The sequence below is a fragment of the Canis lupus genome, chromosome 25 (genome assembly GCF_048164855.1).
Source record: "Canis lupus baileyi chromosome 25, mCanLup2.hap1, whole genome shotgun sequence".
NCBI classification, from domain to species: Eukaryota; Metazoa; Chordata; class Mammalia; order Carnivora; family Canidae; genus Canis; species Canis lupus.
The window spans coordinates 1,519,138-1,530,122 of record NC_132862.1 but is presented as its reverse complement, the minus strand read 5'-3'; the positions used below and the strand labels follow the sequence as shown (position 1 = coordinate 1,530,122).

General features: G+C 54.6%; 1 long non-coding RNA gene across 1 annotated transcript; it reads left to right on the top strand.

Annotated features, from left to right (window-relative positions):
• The first annotated feature begins 340 nt into the window (after nucleotides 1-340).
• On the top strand, nucleotides 341-2,070 carry LOC140616774 (uncharacterized). The gene is made up of 3 exons (XR_012017136.1): nucleotides 341-476; nucleotides 976-1,103; nucleotides 1,859-2,070. It is a non-coding gene; the product is annotated as an uncharacterized lncRNA (long non-coding RNA).
• Nucleotides 2,071-10,985: the final 8,915 nt, after the last annotated feature.

Below are 10,985 nucleotides of genomic sequence, written 5' to 3'. Positions count from 1 at the left end.
TCCCGTGCACGACTCCCGAGTGCGGTGCTCTTGCCACCGTATCGCAGCTAACCTGCTATTTAGGGACGGGAACAACTGGCTGGGGGGGGGGGGGGGGGGGGGCAGCTTCTTCTTTGCTCCAACCTCAGCAGCAGCCCCTGTGAACACTGTGCCTTGCACCACTATATGCCCCCCCCCCCCCCCCCCATGTTGAGGGACTCAGTGTCAGGGGTCTGCCAATATTCATACACCTGACCTGGCCTCTCCTCAAGTGGCCTGTAGGTCTAGGAAGAGGGCCCACTGCCTGAGGTGGTGTTGGCGGGGGAGGGGGGGGCGCGTGGGGAGGTGAAGAAAGAATGAGGCTGAAAGGGGAGCCTGACATAATTCAGGATTGGTCAGAACTCACAAACAAGCCACTTAGAGCCCAAGCCTTTTAAGTGGCTTAAATGAATTAGGATGACAATACATGTTATTGTTCCTGTTTCTATTTAGGAGAGGTAAGAGACTCACACTCCTCCCACAACCTAAGTCAAGTTAAAGGCTTGGGCATCCTCTGGCCTCCCCCTTCCCGGACCACAGGACCTTCCAGGTAGTCTGAGGCCCTCCAAATGATCTCTCTCCTTGTCTCTGCATTAAGGGATTGCAGTCTAAGGATTGATTTGCTCTTCTTGGGTGCCTGCTTTAATTCTCTGCTTCCTAAGTTATGGAGCCTCTGCCTTTCCCAAGTTTTTTGGTAGTATTTTGCTTTTATGACTGAATAGGGTGTCTGATGCCTGCCCTTGGGTGCCTTTCATCTGAAGATCTCCAAGCACTTAACAATAAGTCACTGGGCTTCACAAACATTAAGGTGACACGTCTGTGTCATTAGTCAGGATTTATGAGTTAGGGAATAAGCTGCTGGATGAGGAGCTGGCTCAAGGTCCTGGGGTGGGTTAAGAGTGGAGCCTGTTCAGGGACCCAAGTCTCATGTGTTCTTGATTTTTGTCTTCCACCTAGAAAAAAGGCTTGGAAGAAAAAATCAGTCTCAGCTGGAGCTAAAAACAAAAAACAACCCACAATATTTTCCATTTTTGTGTGTGCTTACAATGTGTTTATGCTAAGAATTTCTCCGTTTACTGTGACAGGTAGGTCCTGTTATTATTCCCATTTTATATATGATGAGGGTTGAGGCACAATTACAGTGACTTACCTGCCATCATCTAACTACTAAGCAGTAGAATCAGAATTCAAGCACAAGCAGTCAGTATACTAGGCCCCCACCCCAGAAACTGCTGGTATGTGATATTAACTCATTATTCTAAGGAACGGTGCTATTAGTCAATCAAGGGACAAATGTTCACTAAGCATTTATGTGCAAGGGGCACAGATGACGTGATTAATTCAAGAAATAAGTGTGTGAGGTACTATGCGAGGTATTCAATTGATTTTGTTGAAAGAACGAATATAAAGGGCACCTGGGTGGCCCAGTTGGCTGAGTGTGGGACTCTCTGGGTCTCTGCTCAGGTCATGGTCTCAGGGTCAGGAGATCGAACCCCATTTTGGACTCCTGGCTCAGCACCGGGTCTGTTTGAGATTGTCCTCTCCTTCTCCCTCCCCATCTACCCCTCCCCTACATGCGTGTGCTCTCTCTCTCTCTCTCTCAAATAAATAAAATATTTTTTAAATATTTTTAAAAATTTTAAAAAAGAATGAAAATAAAATACAGATATTTGAAGGTTGGATTGGATTCAGATAGTTTGGCAGGACAAGGTCTAGGAAGGCAAAGCTTATTCCTGAAGCAAAGATTCAGAAGTGGGAATTTATAATATTTATTGGAGCCTAGGAGGTCATATAAGAACAGTGTATAAATTTCAGCTTTTTTTTTTTCTTTCAAACTCAGATTATTGGCAATGACTGCTTGAAATGCGTTGAGAAGGATTCTGAGGAAAGAGTGCTGGGATTACTTAGTAATGTCTGCCAGCTACCCTCGAAGGAAGATGGCAGTTGCAATAGATTGACTTGTTGTTTGAAATTATTTGCTCTCCCCTCCCTGCCCATTGCTATGTGACTTGAGGTACCTCCTTTAGGAGAATATATGTCTCATTTCATTGACTGTGGACTTGATCATGTTTCGTATATTGGCTCACGGGATGTGAACAGATGCCATGTTTGTGCGTGTGAGTTTCCACTTTCTTGTTCTTCTCTGCCACAAGAATGGGTGTATCCCGCACGAGGGCCCCTCCCGCCTGGGTCCTGAAATGACAAGACCTGGGGAGCAGAGCTGTAGCCTGCCCACGGCCTCAGTACATAAGTCAGAAATAAACCTTTATCCCTGTAAGCCACCGAGATTTTGGGATTGGTTGTTAGTGCAGCAAAGCTGACCAATAGTCATGCCTGTGTAATGGGATCAAGTTTGAAAGACCAAGTTTAGGGATCACTGGGTGGCTCAGCAGTTTAGCAGCTGCCTTCGGCCCAGGGCGTGACCCCAGGGTCCCGGGATTGAGTCCCACGTCGTCGGGCTCCCTGCATGGAGCCTGCTTCTCCCTCTGCCTGGGTCTCTGCCCCTCTCTCTCCCTCTGTGTTTCTCATGAATAAATAAATAAAATCTTAAAAAAAAAAAAAGATCAAGTTTGAAAGCCAGAGTGTGGGGAATCTTGCATGCCAGGTGAGGTGGAGACTGCTACGTGTTTATCATAACCTCTTTGTTGTTCTTGGACATAGAACTGGACCGCAGATTTTAGTTTCCTTTTAAGGAATATATTCGGTTTCCAGGCTTGGCCCAGGAAGCCTCCCAAAGGAGATCCTTCATGTTGTTTCCTTTGTGGTTTGATGAATGTGACCTTAAGTGCAGTGACCCTGAAGGCCAAAGGTTAAAGATGGTAGGCCCACAGGTTGGAAGGAACCTAGTTCCCTGAACCACCACTTGGCAGAGAACTGCCTGCTATAATCAGAAGCATGAGTTTTGGACTTCACTTAATCAATAAATCAATTTCTCCTTGTTACAACACTAAAATTTGGGGCCTTCTGTTTTATAGTAATGTTTTCGCAACCAGTACATCAAGTTAAAAATTTTGGATTTGGGACGCCGGGGGCGGGGCTCAGCGGTTGAGCGCCTGCCTTTGGCCCAGGGTGTGACCCCGGGGTCCTGGGATCGAGTCCCACATTGGGCTCCCTGCGTGGAGCCTGCTTCTCCCTCTGCCTGTGTCCCTGCCTCTCTCTCTATGTCTCTCATGAATAAATGAATAAAATAAAATCTTAAAAAAAAAAGGTTGGATTTGATTCCCATCAGGAATAGGAAGTTATTCACTAAAGATTTTTTATTTTTAAATTTTATTTATTTATTTATTTATTTATTTATTTATTTATTTATAGATTTTATTTATTCATGAGAGACACACACAGAGAGAGAGGCAGAGACACAGGCAGAGGGAGAAGCAGGCTCCTTCAAGATGCCCAATGTGGGACTCATTCCCAGATCCCGGGATAATGCCCTGAGCTGAAGGCAGACGCTCAACCGCTGAGCCATCCAGGCGTCCCTCACTGAGGATTTTTTAAAGAAGATATTATTTATTCATTTATTCTGGTGGGGGGAGGAGCAAAGGGTGAGGGAGAGGGGCAAGCAGAACCGTGCTGGGCCCCTCCAGGTGCTGGATCCTACCACCTGCAGATCATGACCTGAGCCGAAACAGGAGTCTGACACCTAACCGACTAAGCCACCCAGGGGCCCTAGATTTTTTAAAAAGTATTTTAATTAATTTATTTAAGAGAGAGAGCAGGGGGAGGGGCAGAAAGAGAGCATCTCAAGTAGGCTCTGTGCTGAGTGAAGAGCCGGACATGGGGCTGGATTCCTGGACCCTGAGATCACGACCCGAGCTGAAGTAAAGACTCTGACCCTGAGCCACCCAGGCACGCCACCAATGATTTTTTAATAAGAAAAATAATACCAAGAAGACCAGTGGAAGTGACAGGTAGAGGCACAGAGAGAGGCGGGGACCCAGGCAGAGGGAGACGCAGGCTCCCTGCGGGGAGCCCGACAGGACTCGATCTGCGACCCTGGGGTCACGCCCTGGGCCCAAGGCGGGCGCTCAAGCACTGAGCCACCCGGCGCCCCTGAAGAACGCTTTCCGAGTGAGGTGGTGAGATCTTGGGGCTGTCGGGGTTGTCAGGATACAGAGAAAGTCCTGACCGGCTGGGGTTAGGTTGACGGGACTTTGAAGGTCTGGCCCGAGGCCGTGGAAGGGGCTGCTGCAACATGACCCCTATCTTCCTGAGGATTGAGGTCCCCTCCCTCTGTTGGTGGAAGCCCCGACCCTCCGGCATTGCTGCATCGAGCCCAGGGCCTGCCCCGTGACAAATGGGGGTGCGAGCGGGTGCCGGGCTCCTGGAGGCCGCGGGGTGCCCAGCCGAGCGCCCCCCACCCGCGAGCTGCTGGCGAGCTTCACGCTGAAGCTGAACCCTGAGTCGAACCCGCGCCCGAGGGTCCTCGCAGCGATCCCGCCCCGAGCCCGGACCTTCCCGGTGTAACAGGGCGCTCCTGACACATCGCAGTGGCTCGGGCCCCTGGGTGCCTGCCGCAGCCTGTAGTGGGGAGGGCCCGGGCTGCGTGACACGGTGGCGCTGGGCGGCACAGCCGGAGCTTGCGGCTCACACTGCCAGGTGTCGGCAGGGAAGTCCCGGAGCGAGGTGCTGGCCGGTTCCGCTCCTGACCAGGACCCTGATCCTGGCGCGTGGACAGCTGATTCCTCTCGGTGTCCCCGCGTGGAGGACAGTGACAATGAAGCGACATCTCTGGTCTTTCCCTGTAAGGGCACCAATTCCATCGTGAGGGCCGCATCCTCAGACCTCATCTGGCCCTAATTTACCTCCCAGAAGCCCATCTCCAAGTCCCATCATATTGTGCTTTAGGGTTTCAACATACAGATTTGGGGTGCACACGTGCAGTCCATAACAGTAGGGAAAACATCAACATCATTGTAGGGCAAAATCTGATTCTTTCGGGTTTTTCTTTAGGGCCTGTGTCCCATTTTCTTTTGTCTCCCTAGTTCTTTGGCTTCATTTTCCTTAGGCTGGATGGAAGGGTGCTTTGGGGTTCTCACTAATTCTCAGGTCCTGCTTCGCCTCATGGACCCGCAGACGTACTCTAGTCTCACAGTGTTCAGATTGCCTTGGTCCTTCCTCTATTAGTAGGGAGCAAGATAGGCTTTGCTCCGAGGACGCATCCATCTATTTTTCAGTGGATTAAAAAATGTTTCTGTTTTTAAATTTGTATTTATTCAATTTGTATTTATTTTTAAAATAGACTCCACACCAAATGTGGGGCTTGAACTCATGACCCTGAGATCAGGAGTCACATGCTCTACCAACTGAGCCAGCCAGGTACCCACATTCAACAGAATTTTTAAAAATAAGCATTACGTGTCACCTGTTGGAGTAACAGCTGACATTTGTAGTGGTCTGGTATCAAAGGCCTTTTACATTCTTGGAATCATCTGATCCTCACAACCAACACCACAAAGTGGGTTATATTATTACCATGTCTCTTATTTTCCCCCATCATTGAAGAAACCAAGGTTCAGAAATATTAAATAACTTGTCCACAGTCACACAGCTAGGATGAGATTCAAATCAAGAATTTCTGACTTCCAAGTGATCTCCTTGCCCTCCACAGCCACCACAGTCCAAATTCTGCAGTGCCTCCGGCCTACCTGCCTGCATTGATGACCTTTTCCCCTTGTTTCATGTATTAGTTACAGGTGCAAAGGACAATCAGATTTCAGTGGCTTAACATGAGAAAGATTTATGTATTATACAGTCCAATGTGGATATTTGTGATCAGGTAACTCAGGAGTCCAGAGCTGTTCAAGCTGTGGATCTGCCATCTTAAATATGTGGCTTCAGGTGGCCCAGGTGTCACCCAGCCAGCGGGTGGGGAAGGCACCACCACTCTCGATTTCCTCGGCCGGGACATGTGTATTCCCTTGGCGATAACCAGCTCTATGGCCTCGCCCTCCCTCCAAAGCGACTGGAGATCAAATTTAGCCACTCTCTATCAACACTGGGTTGAGTTAACATTCCTGAGTTGATAGGGTTATCCTGGGCGAGAGATGCCTCCGGAGAGAGCGATCCTAATCTGCCACACGCGCAGGCCTCATCCGTGTCTCACTCATCCCGCCGGAGCTCAGCGCCAGCCTGTGAGCCACTCGCAGGCAAAGCCCGCCTGGCTGAAGAGCAGCCAAGCCCAGGCAGCCAAAGTGTTGGGGGGCATCAGGCCCAGGCTGACTGCGGATGGAAGTGGTCTTGTCCCTTCAAGAGGCTGCTCCTCTTTCTGCAGTTTTTCTTTGTTTTTATGTTCTACTGAAAAGCTTGAGAACGTTTACACTGCAGAACACAGAGCTTTGTGGCGGTCGGTCCCTATTTAAGTAGCTGACTTCGTGTCCTTAAAGTTCGATTAGCTCTCTAGGGGTTTCACAGCACTTACCTCGGGGAAACTGTTGCTTCCCTGGCCTCCCCAGGACAGGGGGAAGGGAGAGGGTTAACTCTGGAGCCTGGGAAAACTGGCAGGAGGTAGCTCAGGTGTCTTGCTGAGAACTCACTCTCCTCCTCAGCTAGAGAATGGAGCCAAGTGAATAGACTCAAGAGTGATTTAGGAGGTAGGTGGGCAGGTGTGGGGCCGGTGAGGGAGAGGGGAGCAGGGCATTTTGATTTGTGAAGTCATTTTGATGCCTGTGGATGTGTGACCCTAAAAAAGTTCAACTTTTAGCTTTTAAAAAAATTGCCACTTGGGACGCCTGGATGGCTCAGCGGTTGAGCGTCTGCCTTTGGCTCAGGGCATGATCCCAGATCCTGGGATTGAGTCCCACTTCGGGCTCCCTGCATGGAGCCTGCTTCTCCCTCTGCCTGTGCTCTCTCATGAATAAATAGATAAAATCTTTAAAAAAATTTTAAAAAAAATTGCCACTTATGTCACTTAATGTGTGCAGCAGAGTGTCTTGTCCCATCTCTAACCCAAGGGGAAGGAAGAGTCATGCTGATCACAGGTTCCCGGCTGTGGCTACATGGATGGTGGTCCCTCTTTGAGATGGGGCACTTGGTGGGAGCAGGTTTTGGGGTGGGTCTGGTGGAATTGGGATGGGGGAAATTGTTCCTCTACTTCTGGATATAGAAATTTTAAATACTTCCTGGTCTTCAGAAGGCCATCCCTGGTACTGTGGAGCTCAGCCTCCCCAGCCATCTTTCTTTTTATTAAAAATTAAAAAAAAATGTTTGTTTTAAGTAGTCTCCACACCCCACATGGGGCTTGAGCTCACGACCCCAAGATTGAGTCCCATGCTTTACTGACTGAGCCAGCCAGTCCCCCACCTGCCATCTTTCTGAAGCTCCAAACTTGCTCTCAAAGACGATGAAGGGTGGTTCAGATATGTAGATGCTGGGAGAAGCAGAGGAGCCAAACATCGATAAAACAGGGAAAGATTGTGTGTGTGTGTGTGTGTGTGTGTGTGTAAAGACCACTAGGAGCAGGTTGGGATTGCAAAGACAATAGATGTTCATCTGCATTGTGCGTAACATTTGCACACTAATTAGCACACATAAAAATACATGGAGACCCCCCCAAGTCTCAGCCCCTCTCCTACCTGGAGTTCCTCCTCCTCCTCTATTCCAGTTATGCCCCCCGCAGCCCCTAGTTCTTGTTTAAAGTCCGGCTGGTCATGCTTGAAAAGAAGCAACTGGTTGGGGTCCCTCCTGTGAGAAGAGGGGGACCTTCCCTTTGTGTCTGGGTCAGAGTTGTGGGGGGAAGGGGGCCAGGATAGGGACGGAGATGAGCTTAGCGTGGTCTCAGGGCATGTCCTTGTCTTTATCTGTCTGAGACCTTCTTTCCATCTCTTTCCATCACAGATTGTGCAGCATTTTGGAGGGTGGAGTGCCCGGGCACCTGGCCCACTACTTCCCGCCCCAATCTGGCCCTGGCACAAGCCACATGGTGCCGTCCATCAGCCTGGCCTCTTGCCCACCCATTAGAGCCTCAGCTGCCAGGCTGGCACAGGTAGTAAAAGGAACTCTACTGCCCTCCCCCCAGTTCTGTTCCCGAGGCCAGAGTGGTGGGGAGTCCCATGAAGAGAGGGCACGCTGGGCCGGAAACCAATACCGAGGCAAAGCCCTGGGTGCTGGAAAGGGGCGCCGCGGGCGGGGAGGGCTGTGAGGGCGAGGCTGGAGTGGTGGAGGGGGAGCACCTGATGTGCCCTTGGGCTCCCCCAGTGCAGGAGGGGATGACTCCCTACTAGGCCCCCCTGGTCTGCGCACAGCCTGTGGGCCCACCCCCCGTTTCCCAGGAAGGCTGCGGGCAGGGCTCCCATCCCCGATGGAGGGGACCTTGGCGGAGGGGCAGTGCCAGGGTGACCTAGAGTGAATACCGCAGGTCGGGGCGCCCCAGTCTGCCCCGTGTGGGGGTGACAGCTGAGGCTACAGGGCGTGGGGCCCTCAGCCCCAGGAGAGGCACCCGCTGTACCCGCTCCGTGGGGCCCACGGCCACCACCCACGGGGACCCCGGCTGTGGAGGCCTGGGCGGGTGTAGACCGCGCCCCGCAAGCGCGGCGAGGGCGGCCCCGGGGAGCGGGGTGTTCACGTGTGCGACCCCCCCGAGATGCCGGCGGCGAGGGGGCGGGAAGGCTGAAAAAGATGGAGAATTTATGAGCTGCTTTTGTGGGGAGACAGTCGTAATGAAGAAAATTCAATTTTCTGCAGCTCGGAGAGTCAATATGCTAAATCTCGGAGAAGCCGTGGAGTGACAGCGGAGCGGCAAAGTCAATGGGACGTGCGTGGGGGCGCGGCCGCGTCTGCGGTGCGGGGCCTGCTCTGGGACCCTGGAAGCGCGGCGGCCGCGGGGCTGGACACCTGCCGCCCGAGCCTCCTGCTCCTAAGGAGGAAGGCGGGCCCTGCCCAGCCGCATCCCACGCAGGCCGCGCAGGAAGTCCTTCTCACAGTCTAACCAGCACTCCTCTTGCCCGAGTGACCGAGTGACCGACTTCAGAGGGCCCTTCACAGCCCAAGGGGTCGGTGGCAACATGCTCCTCTGGAGCTCCCTTCCTAGGGCCTCCCAGCTACCCTGCGGCTGTCCCCTGTCCCCCGCAAGTGTCAACCTCCCCAGCCGATTGCGCCTCCTCCGGGTCGGCGTCCCGGGCCTGGGAGGCAGGGGCTGGGCGGGGGCGCGCCGGGGAAGCTGGGGATTCCTCGTGAGCCCCAGTGTCCCCGGGAGCGGTGATTAGCCGAGCTGCTGGCTGTGTAATTGGTGTGTGCCCGCGTCCCGGGGGTCTGGCGTGTTAACAGCGGGTCCCCGTGGTGAGTAACGAGATGGTGCCTATGGCTGGTTGCACACGCTAATTAATTAGTGCTCCTCTGGTGTCGGGAATGAGGAGGATGGGGGAGGAGGGGCGGGGGTGTCTCAAGGCCCCAGAGTCCGGCTCTTCAGAGGCCAGGGGTCACCTAGGATTCCAGCAGAATAGGGGCGTTCAGGGCGGTGTGCAGGGGTGGCGGCCAGCCCTGGAGCCCTGGCTGGAGGGGGCGTGTGCACGGCAGGGGGGACAGTGTGGCCTGGACTCTTGGTGGAGGTGCGCGCAGAGGGAGGGCACCCCCTTGGCCTAAGGAAGGCTCCGCTTGGGCCTGTGTTCTGGCACATTCTCTCCAGGTGGGGGGGGGAGATGGGATGGGATGAGAGAACCCACTCACTCTGGTGCCTCTGCAACCCCCCCTTCCCAGCAGGCCTTTCACACTCACTGCCACGCAGAGCTCCCCTTTGGCCCTTTGGCCCTTCCCACCTCAATAACCCCCACCGTCCCCTCCTCCCCTTGCTGCCCTCGAAGATCCCGGGGTTGATCTGGGGGCCCAGGGGCCTCCTCTAAAGCCTGGAATCTGGAACCTAGATACTCGGGACATCCCATGGAGAACCCGAAGAAGGGGGGGGGGGAGGAAGGGGAAGGTTGGGAGAGGGCCCCGCATTTCCCCCGACAGTATCATTACTTTTGGCAGCAAGAAAGGTCAAAGTGAGAGCAGAGGGAGAACTTCCAGCATCTGCGGGCGCCACTCGGCTTCTGGAGCAGAAACCCTTCCCCTCTTGCAGGGAAGGCTCGGGATGAGAGGGGACCCGTGGAGGGAGGTCCTCTCCCCTTGGGTGCTGGGATTCAGCAAGGTGCGGGGGGAGGAGACAAGCAGAGCCAGGGGCGGAGGGCGACGAGCCTGCGGCGGGATCTTGGGCTTCCGAGGGAGGCGCGCGGCCCGTTCCTGCGCACGGTAATTGCTAAATTACCCGCCATCTGCTCGGCCGCAGACATAAATTTTCCGCGAGGAGAGGAGCCGCCGAGGCTGCGCGCTGCCCTCGCGCCCCCCAACGCCCCCAAGCCCGCGCCGGGAGCCCCTCCAGCCCGCGGGACGCGGGGGCCCGACGGCCCCATGGGCGGCCTCCCCGAGAGCGAGTGGCTTTGCAGTGGCCGGGTCACCGGGCCGCCCCGAGGTCCCCGGGCTGCGAGGGTCCCCTGGGGCCCGGGGCGCGGCCTCGGGAGGGGGGCCGGCCCCGCGGGTGTGCCCGGGTCACCCCGTCCCTCCGTGCGCCCCGCCCGGTACCCGCCGCGGGGAGAGGTCTCTAGCTCCGGTTGGGGCCGTCCGGGGCGGTCGGAAGGAAGGGGCAGGGGGGTCGGTGGGGGGAGCGGAGAGAGAAGGGGGCCCCCTCCTTCTTTTCATTCGGCCCTGAACCCCGCTCTTCCTCCCCAGGTGCGGGAGGGCGGAGGTGTGGACGCGGATGTAAAAATGACATGAAATGGGGCAAAATGGGGGGATGCAGCAGGTTGGGGAGGTGGAGGCAGCGGGAAGGCGGCGCCCCCCGGGAGGTGGGGCTGTGGGCGAGGAGAAGGAGCAGGGACAGGAGGCGGGGTGGGGGGTGGGGGAGTGGAGGGGGGGCTATCGGGCGGGGCGGGGTGCGGGGACCAGGACGGGGAGACAGCAGACGGGAACTCGGAGGCGGGAGGGTGGGGAGGACCTGA